Here is a 10,279-nt window from a genome sequence, read left to right as displayed (position 1 = left end):
GCTGCTCAGAACCACCACTGTGGCTGCCGTGGGAACAGAACGGGTATCCGAATCTGACAACGCCACTACCATCGATCAGAGATACCAAAACTGCCGCCGCTGCTTACTGTTCTGAGCTGCTGCACCGTTATTGCTGTCGTTCTGATCATCGGGTGTAGCAAGGTTGTTTCCGGAACGACCGTTGGGGCTACCGCTGCTTGATTCAGCCGTTCTTTCTTAGTTTCGGTAAGCGTTTTCGTTTCGAAAGCCCATTAGTTACTGTTCTATTATCTTACGCTGAGATTTTACGGCATTAATTGCTATAAGATTGAGTTTCGGTTGTTATATGTCGCGATTAGTGTTGCTGTGGTTACCGCGAAAGTGGCTTGGAGCTGAGGTTGCGGTTGTCGATGATTTTGGGTTGTGAGAGAAGGTTCCTGTGACGCGTTTGGGTTATGGTTTCGACGAGTTGAGGTAGGTGCCTTTTTAGAAAAAGCATATTTTATATATTGAGATTATTATATATGGATATTATATGGTAAAATTGTAGCCTTGAGTGATAGTATAAGTCTTATGTGATGTTGGTTGTCTTGGATGAATATAAATGCTTGTGTGACTGGATTATTGGTTTTGTAAAGCAGACTGTTATTGAAGTGCTTCTTTAAAATTGTTTCTTAAAAAGTTGTTGAAATCAAGTTTAATCTGTTGTAAAGGAATTGAGTCCGAATTTATTTTTCTTGAAAGATGAGAATGATATGAATTTTCGGAATCGGTCTGATTTGAAATTCATTTGGTTTTGAACCTGTGGAATGGTTTGGTTGGGACCCGGAAAGGGTGGCAAAGTCCAAGTTTTAGGGGGGGTACTGCTGAAATTTCTATAAAAACTTTAGACTTTGTTTGAAAAGTTATTTAGAAAGGCTTGGGATTTGAGAAATTGTATTATTTGATTTATTAAGAAAATAGTTATGTTTTTGAGTTTCATTTATTTGAGAAAACTATACGTCTTGAGTTTGATTTACTTAGAAAGGAATTACTTTACCATTTTGAATCACTGAAGAAAAGTTCTATGTTCTAATATTGATTTTTAATATAAAAAGGGCTTACGCTTTTAGTGAGACTTAAGGATTTCGTTTAGAGGAGCTTTTAGTGATTTTGAAGAAAATTGGATTCTTGATTGAATAATTGCGTTTGTGACATTTTGGAAGAAGTCAGAGAATTGGTTTTAAGGAGTTACCTAAATGTGGTTTTGATTTAAATGAATCGGTTCCATTTCAAGTGAATTGGCTTTGGATTGGGTTGGGACTTGTGACTTTATATGATCCGGTTTTATAATAAATTTTGTTTTTATTTACTTAAACCAAGAATCTATGATTTTAAGAGTTTCAATGAATTTTTAAGAAATTGAGATAGGTTGTCCTTCCCTAAAGTCTTGAGACTCTGCTGAGAAATTTCTATTACCAAATTCAGTTTTGAGATGATTGATTTTTGGAGCTTTCATAAGAGGTTTTTAATTTGGCCTAGTTGCAGAATTGTTTGGAAGTTTTAGAAGGATGTTGTCGAAATGTGGCCAATTTCGAAAGAGAAAATTTCTTTTGAGAAAGATGGCTTATAAGCTAGAAGTGATTTGAGAATGCGGATTTTGAAGTTAAGACTGAGATTAATTGAATTTGATTTTCAAAGAAAAGTGCTTTGAGAAAAGTGATTTATGGCTTGAATGATAATTTTATGAGTTTTATGATGTTGGATGGTGGAAGTGCTATTATGTTATGAGCCGGAATGGCTGTATATGATAATGAATTATGACTGTTTGTGGAATATGTTATGAGCCGGAATGGCTGTATATGATAATGAATCATGGCTGGTTGTGGAATATGTTATGATTCGGATGGCTGAGTATGAATATGAATGATTATTGAATTGATAAAGTGATTGTTGCACTTCCAATTATCTGAGATACGAGTTTCCCTGGGTAAAAGCAGTGGCTAGCCACCACGTGCTCCAGGTTGAGACTCGATACTCTGCTGACCCTATGTCGTAAGTGTGGCCGAACACTGTGAAAGTTCCGGATGAGCTCGCCCCGTGAATATACACCAGTGAGGGTGTTGGATGTGAACTATGATTATGACTGTGAATAACTCGAGTTGGGGATGCACGACAGAGGGACAGTTCAACGGTTAGCTACCAGAACTTGTCGGGCTGGCTTTATAACCGACAGATGAGAATCATCAGCCACTAGGACAGGCATTCATCATATGCATTTATGTGACATTGTTTGGGTGTACATATTGTACTTGGTTTGCCTTTGTGATTAATTGTGGTTAACTGCTAATTGTTCTACTTTAAGTAATTGTTTGTTTGTGCTTGAACTTTCATACTTGTGCTTGCGACTAGGACTCTGTTGGACTGTGGTAACTGGTTGTTTGGATTGTTTGGGCATAGGGCCATGGTTTATCATAAGGTGGGCCGAAGGCCATGTCTCGTTGATGTTTCTGGTTTAGAAAAGTATGAAAAACTAATCTGGTTCAGCATAGATAAACCTCTTGAAAAGCTTTTGAATTTTAAGAAATGAACAGTTTCCTCTTTCAGAAAAGATTTCAGATTTTTCTTTTTATAGTAAACCTTTGCTTTTGAAAAGATGCATAAGGCGGTTAGTAATCACTGTAACGGTTTTACCTTTACGTATCCTATTATAGTAATTCTCAAAAACCCTCTACTGAGAACCCTTTTGAGGATGATGTTCTCACCCCTCTACAAATTTCCCTTTTCAGGATATGGACACAGAAGTCATGAAGAGTTTATCTAGTTGTTATCATAATATTTTGTATTGCTTTAGTTACTATTTATTGTTCCCTCGCTTTTATCTTTATACATTCTGTAAGAGGGATAAGAATTGTATTAGTTAATGCTTTTAAAATTATTTAATATATATACATATATATGTACTCTTTGTGAGTTTTCTAAGTTGTATGGTATGTGTGGATATACGTTACCTAACAAAAGTATTTTGGAGCGCTATTGCGGTTTAAAGTTTTAAACAGGCTCATATTTTAGTATGAAATATTATAAGGGTCGTCGTAATACCCGAGCTATCAGAGTGGCGCAACCGGAACCGTGACATTTTGATAGTTAGGGTGTTAAATTATGGTATCAGAGCAGTCTTTCCTGTAGAGCCTGAGGAATGGACTGACTATGCTTCAGTTGCATACTCTGAGTGTCTGTCATGCAATAGTCTTATCGAATGACGAGAATTAGAGCTTTATGCACATGACGGTCTATTGCTTAACGCTGTTAGTCTTGCATTGTATACTTCTTGGTATTATGTTTGGTCGGCTTAATACTAGTGAATTATGTATATGAAAGCACTAATTACTATTGCTTTCATTTAAATCACTATTTTTGTATTCAAATCATCTCAAATAAAGTTTTCAATTGTCTAACTAGAATAATATGTTAACCATTGCTTGCTTAATCCATTAATTCTCGTGAAAATGATAACCCACTTTCGTGGTATTACTTGATACGATTCGGTACACTTACCAAGTTTTGAAAATCTACCATCACAACTCGGTGCACCTCAAATCTAGGTTCACAACACTAACCCAATTTGAATTCCACATCCAAACTTATTTCCTCTTCTTCTCCCAGTTCTCTCATGGTCTTTTCTCTCTCCCCTACACCCAACCATGACCATCGCAAAAGGTCTTTTACTACGTTTGCCACTGCCCCAAGGTTCGGTCGTACCATGTAAAGCAGGCGATGGTGGATATGTAGCAATTTTATGAAAAGATATGAGTTTTGATTAAAAAAAATGAAAAATAATAAATTTGGGTTTTGATTGTCATGTCCTAGATCTAATAAGTTCAAGATTTAATTAAATACAATTTTAGGTTTGGAAATCTTAGGATTTCTTAATTTGGGAGATGGTGGAGATGGTGGATCTATTGGTGATGATAACGGCGAAAATTGTTAGGGAATTTCATAGGAAGAGATAGAAGAAAAGGAAGAGATACATGATAATTTTATTAATAGTATTTTTTAACAAAATTAACCTATGATTAACACTTTTAGTTAATATTGTCAAATAGATTTTATTTTTCATGTGTTTTAAATTAATTTCAACATGTCATGATTAATTTTACCAACGCTCACATCTTTAATGGTTAAAAATAATAATTTACTCTTTATTTTATTTCCCAATTGTTTCTTTTATGTCACCTAAAATTATTTTAAAGCAAACTCTAATTCTAAATAGTTTTTTTAAATATAAAATAAGGGTTAAGTACTGTTTTCGTCCCTAAGGTCTGGGGTGAAAATCAAATTTGTCCCTGACCTTTTTTTATTATTAAAATCATCCACAACGTTACAAAATGTTATAAAATCGTCCTTTTGTCCATAAATAAAATTTTTTGGACAATTTTGCCCTTAAACAAAAATAAAAAAGTAGGAGCCTGAAAGGAAAAAAAAAGTAATATACAAAATTAGAATCAGAACAATACAGAAAGAAAATATGAGAGAAGAGGGGAAAGGACACAAGCCTAAAAATGATAAATAAAGGAAAGCCGATCACATTGCTTAAGCTGCATCTCTGAATTAAAGATGGTTGAAAAGAGAGTATTGCCTGTAAATGCAATCAATATTTGTTTCTATCATTTACAATGGTTAATCTACTTTCTTTAACTAATCCATCTTACGAGTCCTAATAAATTATCAATTTGCAGCAACTAGCACCAAAAAGTGTGCATTGGCCATTAAGAAATACCAAATAAATGGCGTGTTAAACCCTCAAGGCATTTCTTTAAGTCAGCTGCTGCAAATGATGTGCCATCAGATTCAGATGCCTCCCATTCCTCTGGAGCAAAAACACGAAATCCTTCCATCTACAAAAAATTAAAAGTAAAAAGAGGAAATTTTATAAAGTTGATAATTAGAAAAAACCAGCTGCAGTGTAGGGAAGCATACCTGACGGAAGACAGGACAATGAGCTGAATCAATTGAGTCCATACGATAAACATCACTGGTAACAAGGAAATGAGTGTAACCACTTCTCAATAATTCAGCCTGATGAGCACTCATCACATTCTTTTGTCACATGAAATTAGAAGTTGGGCAAGAAGGAACTGGCACATCAATAACCCCTTCAAGCATGAGCACAACACTCAGAAACTAGCCCTAATTGCACAAACAAAACTTAGAAATTGTCACGAATAAAACAAAAAAATTGAAATTTTTTATGAATCCAGATCTATGAACCCAGATCACAATTGCCACCACTGGCCACTGGTCTTCGAAATGGTCGTTGGAGAAGGGAGGAAAGGAGATATGAACCCGAGAAAAGGGAGATCCAAAATTGGAAAATGCGAGAAGGGCGAGGGCGAGGCGCGTTGCTACGACGGCAAGTCGCGGTGCTAGCGAGGGGGAGTCACGATGCTGCAAGGGTGACGGTGAGTCGCAACGGTGACGGCCAGGCGCGGCGAGGCTTCCTTCTCTCTGAGTCTCTGCTTCTCTTCCTCTGAGTCTCTAGTTTTCTTCGTTTCTTGCTCTCCCTCCTCTCTGTTTGTGTTGTGGAAAGAAAAAGAAGAAATGAAGGTAAATGATGAAATTAAGATGAAGAGTAGTTTTGTCCAAAAATTAGGGAAAAGACAATTTTATAACGTTTTGTAATGTTGAGGATGATTTTAATAACAAAAAAAGGTCGGGGACGAATTTGATTTTCACCTCATACCTTAAGGACGAAAACAGTACTTAACCCTATAAAATAATGAAACAGCCCTTTCAGTGGCTAATTTTTCTTATAGGAAAGTGATGTATTTCTTTTGAACTGACGGGTGAAATAATTAGACCGTCTGATTTCTTTGAGGGGAGAGAGTGGCACATAAATCGGATGGTCCGATTTGTGGGCAGGAGAAAATGATCATGATTGGTGCATGTAGAAATCAGTGGGTCCGATTTCATGCATGTGAAACTTTTTAAATTTTGTGTGAATGCTAATCGGATGGTCCAATTTGAGTTCTTTAAGAAATTCAAACGGTCAAAAGGCGGTTGGGCCGTCTGATTTGTTTGGTTATATATAAACCAACTTAGCTGAAGTCTCTTCCCTTCTTCTTCTTCATCTCTAAATTTTCAGCCACTGAAACTCATTTTCTCATTCTTCTTCTCCATTGTTTCTCTCTTTTTCTTCTACATTGTTTCAAACAACTTAGCTGAGAGTGTTCATTGTGAGTATATTATCATGGATGATAGAGTTATGTTAAAAGTATATTATCATGGACAGATTCTGTTACAAACATCTCAAGGAGTAAAATTTGTATGTGACAATCCATTAGATATTGTTATTCTATTCACATTGTCATTTGAAGAACTAAAGGGTGTGATTTGTGAGAAAATAGATTCTCAAATATCTAGGAGAGTGTCATGTATTTTGTACAGATATCATGTATCTGTGTTTGGTGGGTTTGTTCAATTTCAAACCAAATCCGTAACAGATGAAGCGAGCATGCAAGAAATATTTTCAGTGTATATTGAAACTCGGTCCCGAGTATCGTTCATCGAGCTGTATATTGAGTTTGAGCAATCTGAAGCGGACCGAGATATTGAATTAGAAGATTATAATAGTGAAAGCGAGGAGGAGTTTGAAAGTAACTATCAGGTCGTTGATCCGGATGTAGACGAAGATCAAACTGACAGCACTATGGAGGCAGATGTGGCGGATGTAGCAAATGCACTAGTAAACCAGCATCCGTTTGAGGAGCCTACTTTCATGCGCTCGTTGGACTTGGATGCCATGCATACACTTGAGTTTTCTCAATATATAAATGCAGGTATGTAATTTGCAGATTTGTATGATAGATTAATATTGTAAATCAATTAGGGTATAGGATCAACATATGTGATATGTACCTATCAAAATACAACACATGTAACAAAATTCGATAAGGAAGTGGTCAAAATAGACCAACTAATGAATCCAAATAGACTATAAGAAAGTGTTCTAACAAAAGTCGATAAGGAAGTATTTTAAAAAAATTCGAGAGATCAAATAGACCAACTAATCAATCCAAATAGACTATAAGGAGGTTTCTAACAAAATTCGATAACTCAAATAAATTACTTTACCTACACTAGACGCTGGAGCATCGCCACGGTCTTCATCCTCCTCATCATCATCTTCATCTTCATCCTCATCTGGATGGTCTACTAGGTAGTCATCAACCTCATCCTCACCTGCCTTATTGCTCTCCTAAATTAGATCTATCGAAATATACCATGGGTTCCCGCTCTATATGATCCCTCCCGTGGCATCATCACTCCTACTCGAGTCAACAGAAAGTCTACCTCCAGAATTTTTAGAGAAAGTGTAATGTCGAGGCCTTGAATCCAAGGACCTCCTACCTGAAGCAATACCTCGGGTGTGCCTTTTGGTCGGTGGGAATGTCTCCGTAATTACCTGAAAGTGGGTAACCTTGCACTGGAGCCATGAACCCAAGCAGCTGGCTAAACGAAGCTTGATCCCCTATATCAAACTGTGGAACACTCCAATACTGTTGATGTAATAGGACAAATGGTGTAAAATAATCCGTGGAATGCGTCTAAGGAATATATGGTGTAAAATGCTCAGGCGCTTGTTCTGCTTGCGCCTATGAATGTTGCGGTCCTGATTCTCCTGAAATACGAGGTCTGACAAATCCAAGTGGGCTCCATATGTACCTCAATACCAATACATATAAATTTCCATAGGATGCTGTGAAGGAACCAGGGGCTATCGAAGAACATGACTATACCGATTCATCCATTGCATAACCCAGAAAGAGTGGGTAACGGACCAATCTTGATTCTTAGGACCAGTCAATACTTCGTCGTGTGATTCATCTAGATCCCGCTCTTGATGAGGAACACCTTGGGACAAACCAAACTGTCTCATCAATCTATTGAACACATGCCACTCAACGCATTCGAAAGATATTAGCGGCACTGTGGCACTCCAAATAACCGAATGTTGATGGATGTCAATGAGAATCACGTCTGCCTCAATACAATCAACACCATATTCCTCCCAAACAAACTGCACATATTGAAAGTAAAAGAGGATTACACACCTAATAATAGTATGGTTAAACAAAAACAGATACTCATTTATTACAACATACTTGTCCTTCTTGCAAATCATCCAACGACCTCCTAAAGTAAGCAAGAGACTGAAATCTATAAGGCCGATTAGCACGCTCCCAATTACGCCACCTGACGTAAGACAATCCATTAATTAACTTTTATGGTAAAAATACAATACAATGTGCTACACTATTTCAAAGCAGAAAGTAATTAATTTTACCTATTTGCAATCAAGAGCCAAGGATTACTGGGAATCGATGCAAGAAACAGTAGACGGATCTAAGCCCAGGTAAGCAAAAGTGTCAGTGGACCATCGATCTCCTTGCAGTCAACACGAGATGCCTTACACAATGCTCTATACAGGTGTGTCAAGCATGCCGATCCCCAACTAAATTCTATGATACCAGGGAAGTTACGGAGCAACGGCAGAAACTTCAAGTGAACCGTTGCTCCAGACTTGTCTCCAAACAGAATGGTCCCAAATAATAAAATTATGTGGCACTTTACGTACCTCTGAATGTGAATATCATCAGTCAAGACTAAATGATCTTTCAATCCCAGAAACTATGTCAACTTTATGACGCTTCCTCTATAATTTGTCTTCCTAGGTGCAATACTAAATTGGTGCAAGCATTCGGTCTCTAAGACCTCATAACTACTCAAGATCGATCCTGGAACTGGAAGACCATTTGTCAAAAGACCAAGAATTATCGCCACATCCTCCAATGTCACAGCACACTCACCAACTAGAAAATAAAATGTTTGAGTCTCAGGCTGCCATCTCTCGATTAAAGTATTAATCAGTACTGACTGACATTGGACGACTCCAATTTGGGAAACATGATGAAAACTAGTGTAACACCCTACCACACAAAGCCTTATGCTTAAGTCATAAGACAGGGGTGGCGAGGTATTACAACCTCTAAATTAAAAGTTTAGTACATATAGTAGTGTGAAAAATGTTTATAACTAGGAGCCTTTGAATGAAAAGGGGTAAAACAAAATCGTTAACTTGAAAAGCACAACACTCCGATCGATAACGTAACGAAATAGATAAAGGATAAACCACGCGACTACATAAACAAGAGAGGGCCAAAGGTATGAATATCAAAACTCAAGACCCGGTTTGCGAAGGTAACCGGCCCAAGCATAAAAGTACATATATATATATATATATATATATAAACATAAAGTAAGAAACCCAAGGGAAACCCCAAGGACAAACTACCAAAACCTGTTCTCCAAAACAACCTCTAAGAGGAGTCACACAGTATATAATTATTTAGTGGAGATACTAAGTATCTACATAAAACCAAAATAAAGTCTCGAGAACCAAGGATCTTCGCCAATCCAGAAGTCTCCAGCATGCCTCAGCGAGAAGCCTCACGACCTGCATCTGAAAATCACAAAATTCGCATGGGTGAGAACTGGAGGTTCTCAGTATGGTAACAGTACCCACATATCTAACATGTAATGTCCTGGGAAAGCCGAAGGCAATCCTAGAACTTCCAACAGATAATCAAAGCTTATAAACAGACTAAATCATAAATGGCAACTAACTAAAGGTCTTCAGTCTAACTAACACTCCCCTTTCCAAATCCTGCAGACCTCCCAACCACCACCGTTAATTTGATATTGCAAACACAATTATATCAACAAGAAAGTGCACAAATAGGAAGCAGATACAGCATTTATACAATTAGCAAGTATTATGCAGTCAATTAGGCATTCCAAACAATTCAAATATAATGCATATGATGTATGCCTGTCCTAATGGCTGATGAGTCTCACCTGTCGGTTATAAAGCCAACCCGACAAATCCTGGTAGTTAACCATTGGACTGTCCCTCTGTCATGCATCTCCAGCTCAAGTTATACTCAATCATAATCATCAATACATATTCACAACACCCACACTGGTGTTTATTATTACTAACATAATTCATTAATTAAATTACACTACCACTAATTATTATTATTATTATTCCTTATTCGACATCGGTTTCATGCAACTATAATAATAATATACCGTAATTACTACTAACTATGAATAATTAATTATTATATTCATCAAATTTTAAAATTTTCATTTCCACTACAATACAATAGAAAAAACATATTAATTAAATATATAACTACCACACAACAACAAATTGTTAATCGTTAATTAAATATCTAAACACTATTTATAACAA

This window comes from Arachis ipaensis, chromosome B7 (genome assembly GCF_059453495.1).
Source record: "Arachis ipaensis isolate K30076 ecotype BB chromosome B7, ASM5945349v1, whole genome shotgun sequence".
Lineage (NCBI taxonomy): Eukaryota > Viridiplantae > Streptophyta > Magnoliopsida > Fabales > Fabaceae > Arachis > Arachis ipaensis.
This window is presented reverse-complemented; position numbering follows the sequence as displayed.